The sequence below is a fragment of the Aplysia californica genome, unplaced genomic scaffold (genome assembly GCF_000002075.1).
Source record: "Aplysia californica isolate F4 #8 unplaced genomic scaffold, AplCal3.0 scaffold00169, whole genome shotgun sequence".
Classification (NCBI taxonomy): Eukaryota; Metazoa; Mollusca; class Gastropoda; order Aplysiida; family Aplysiidae; genus Aplysia; species Aplysia californica.
In genome coordinates this window covers 1,298,422-1,302,931 of record NW_004797439.1, presented here as the reverse complement: position 1 = coordinate 1,302,931, position 4,510 = coordinate 1,298,422, and positions in this window count along the sequence as shown.

Genomic DNA, 4,510 nt, shown 5'->3' with positions numbered 1-4,510 from the left:
TGTGTGTGTGTGTGTGTGTGTGTGTGTGTGTGTGTGTGCGTGCTTGTGTGTGTGTGTGTGTGTTGGTTTATATGTGAATGTACGTATGCATGCATGCATGCCGTGCATGTGTCATGGTTTGTTGATGGGCGCCCTGGTGTGGTTTGCCCCTTCTGTCCTATCAAACTACGCTATCTTCCTTATCTCTCTCCTTTTTGGTATTTTTTAATGCTCTTGTAACACCTGTAATCTTGGGCACTTGTATGACCTAATTGTTTTGTAAGTGCTGTTAAACGCTTACTAAAACAAACCAGTGCCAGTGGGTGGTTGGCGGGTCCTCTGGTGTGGTTTGCTTCTTCTTTTCTGTCAAACATCTATCGTCCTTATCTCCCCTTTTCCTTTTTTAAAAATACATTGTTCTCTTGTAACAGCTCTGATCTTCTGGCGCTCATGCGACCTCGAATGCAGTTGCGAGCGCCGTAAAACTTCTACTAAAACTAAACTAAAAAACCAGTGCATGTGTGTCTTCTCTCATGTATTACTTGCGTGTGGTTTATGAATGTAATATGTACATGTGTGCGTTTGTTTGTTTGTGTATTTGTGTGTGGGCCAAACTTGCACCTCCCAGGCGTGGGGAGTTGGCGGGTGCTCTTGCGCGGCTTTCTCCTTTCTTTCTTATTAAATGTCCATTGTCCTTATCTCCCCTCCTTCTTTAATTTCCATTGTCCTTGTCTCCCCTCCTTCTTTTTTATGTTTGTTACTCTCTTGTAGGCCCCTAGTGGGTGGTTGGCGGGTTCTCTGGTGTGGTTTGCTCCTTCTTTCCCATCAAACATCTATCGTCCTAATCTCCCCTTCTTCTTTTTTATGCTTGTTACTCTCTTGTAACTCCTCTAATCTTCTGGCGCTCACATGACCTTATGCAGTTGCGAGCGCCGTAAAACCTCTACTAAAACAAACAAACAAACTTCCACCTCCCAGGCGTGGGTGGTTGGCGGGTGCTCTTGTGTGGCTTGCTCCTTCTTTCTTACTAAATATCCACTGGCCTTATCTCCCCTCCGTGGGTGGTTGGCGGGTGCTCTGGTGTGGTTTGCTAGCTTCTTCTTTCCTTATCAAACATCTATCGTCCTCATTTCCCCTCCTTCTTTTTTATGTTTGTTACTCTCTTGTAACACCTCTGATCTTCTGACGCTCATATGACCTTATGCATTGCGAGTGCCGTAAAACCTCTTCTAAAACAAATCTAAAACAAGTAGGCCCCTAACACCTCTAATCTTCAGCGCGTATAAATTATTATGGCCTTGTTTTGTTGTAAGTGCCGTAAAACACTTACTAAAACTTACTAAAGTACTCTCCAGGCTGTGGGGAAATGATTTGTCACTTCCCCTTGATAAGAGAGACGTTTCCCGCCCACATCTTAGGGGTTTGAGAAGAAATACATGATGAGTATCTTAGTCTCCTTGTTCTCCCCCAGATACTACTGTATCACACCAACAGCCTTGGGTGGTTGGCGGGTGTCCTTATCTCCTCCCCTTCTTCTTTTTGTGTATTTGTTACTCTCTTCTTGTAACACTTCTAATCTTCGGCACTTATATATTATGAACTTATTGCGTTGCAAGTGCCGTAACACTCTTACTAAAACTAAACTCTAATCTTCGGCACTTATATTATGATCTTTTTGTGTTGCAAGTGCCGTAAAACTCTTTAAACTAAAACAAAACAACAACATCCCGTACCAACCCCCCCTCCCTTGTCTTGCTTTCCTCTCCCCCTCTCTCTCTCTTGCTCCCCCCCCCTCCTCTCTTGCTTCCTCCTGCTCCTTCTACCACCCCCCCCCCCAAATCCCTTTACCCCAAAGTATGTGAAATGTGTGATTGCCCCGTAAAAACGCCTTTAATCAATCATAGCAGGTGCGTGTAATAGGCTTGAGCCGTGTGACAGCAATGTAGTGCTCCATTCATCAAACCGAGGACGGGGGGCTCATAAACTGGGGGGGAAACCTGTTTATTTGTATCGAGAGGGTCTCCTCTCCTGGCATTGTGCTGGAGATGCAGCTAGCTGTGTAGTTGTGTCACGCAAAGGAGAGGACGTGGGTGGTTGGCGGGTGCTCTGGTGTGGCTCGCTCCTTCTTTCCTATCAAACATCTATCGTCTTTATCTCCCCTCCTTCTATTTTGGGTTTGGTACTCTCTTGTAACATCTATAATCTTCGGCTCTTATATGACTTTATTGTGTTGCAACTCAAGTTCCGTTAAACACATACTAAAACTAAAACAAGAAGAGGACGCAGGGTAGAGAGGCAGCCCGCCTCTTAAATAATCGAACTTGTGTTAACTTGTTTGATTGAGAGAAAAAACCCATCAAGTTGTGTTGCATTGACTATGTGCTGCGGTGCTGCCGTGGTCTCAAATGTAGAGGTAGCCCATTTCTTAATATTGATCGAAATTGTAGATTTGTAGGTTAACGGAACCTTGGGTTGGCAATTGGTCATTTTGTAGAACCCCATACTGTTGTCTGTCTGTCTGTCTGTTTGTCTGTCTCTCTGTCTGTCTCTCTGTCTGTCCGTTTGTTGTATGTCCTTCCGTCCGCCCGCCCGCCCGCCCGCCCGCCCGCCCGCCCGTCTGTCTGTCTGTCTGTCTGTCTGTCTGTCTGTCTGTCTGTCTGTCTGTCTGTCTGTCTGTCTGTCTGTCTGTCTGTCTGTCTGTCTGTCTGTCTGTCGTTTTCCCACGCCGGACTTACCCTCATGGGGTTGCCAACTGCGCTCATGGGTTAATGAAATGGTCAACCCCTCTGTTCTCCTAGTAATGTAATGGGTGTAATTATACGGTTAACTCTTTTGGCGTTGCGGTAATAATTAGATAATTTAATCAAGTGATTGAGCCTTCGGTCCTTGTAATTAATAATGATAATAATAATGCTGCTGCTGCTGATGATGATGATAATGATAATAAGAATGATAATGATAATGATAATAAGGATAGAAAATGGCATTTGTATAGCGCATAACCTCGCTCTACAGCACGCTCTATGCGCTTTACACTATAATATTGTTAATTACAATAGCTTAATTCACTGGTTAACCTTTTTGCTGGTGTAAAAACGTAGTCGGTGATTAACCCTTCCGCCGTTGAAATAGCGAAGTCCTTTTTTGCCGGTGTGATGGCTTGATTAACCCTTCCGCCGTTGAAATAGCGAAGTCCTTTTTCGCCGGTGTGATGGCTTGATTAACCCTTCCGCTGTTGTACCTGCAATAGTATAAAATAGTTAATGATTAACCCTTCCGTTTGGGGTGGTTAGCGGGTGCTCTAGTGCTCTGGCGTGATTTGCTCCTTCTTTCCTATCAAACATCTCTATCGTCATTATATCTCCTTTTTTGTGTTTGTTACTCTCTTGTAATTGTAACACTTGCCTCTGATTTTCAGCACTTATATAGCCTTATTTTGTTGCAAGTGACATAAAACTTTTACTTAAACCAAAACAAACCATTGCATACATGCTAATAATTTTTTTTATCTAAACCAAGCCGTGCTGTGAATTGTAGTGAATGCAATCGACTAGTGTTCCGCGCGCTCATATAACATTGTGTGGGTGGTTGGTTGGCGGGTGCTCTGGTTTGGTTTGCTTCTTCTTTCCTGTCAAAACATATATCGTCCTTATCTCCTTCTTTTTTGTGTTTGCTACTCTCTTGTAACACTTAATCTTCGGCACTTATCTGGCCTTATTGCGTTGCAAGTTTCGTAAAACTCTTAGATCTACTAAAACTAAAACTAAGTGCCGTAAAACTCTTACTAAAACTTAACTAAATATAATAACCTTTTGCAGTTGCGGGCGCCGTAAAACTCTTACTAAATTAACTAAACCCTTCCATTTGCCCGGCGACGGGTGGTTGGAAGTTGGAACACGCCTCTGACACGTCCTACTTGTAAAAATCTCTCTCCTAACTCCCACCTCTAATCTTCGGCACTTATTTGACCTTACTGTATTGCAAGTGCCGTAACACTCTTACTAAAGCTAAACTGTCTGTCTGTCCGCTGTCCTGTCTGTCTGCCTTGACTCTTTCCCAGCACTAAATGGCCGTGGTTTTTTTTTGTGTGTTTGATGTGCACCTCTCTATTCAAGCTCTCGTCTGCCAACCAGATTTTCCCACGAGATAAAAGATAGGCCCCTAGCTGTTGTTTGGTTGTTTTTTGTTTTTAGTTTTTATTTATTTATTTTTTTTTTTCGACATACAAGCCCACCGAGGCCCGAACACGGTTTAAGGCGTCTTTAGCGACGTTTTTCTACGTCAGAGAAAGCGACGACACGTTGACATTTATTGTTTTCTACGTCACTAAAACTTCACATACGTGCGGATTTCGTTGTAGGGCGAGACAAGGGGACGACAACACGGTAACAATGGCAGCTGAAAAACAAAACAATAAAAAAAAAACCCCAGAACAAAACAAACAAGAAAACAAAAATGTAGCCAGACGAACGTTTGTTTCTGCGCCCAGCTATTGTTTGACAGGTCAGCATTTTTAAATTTTGACCCCCCC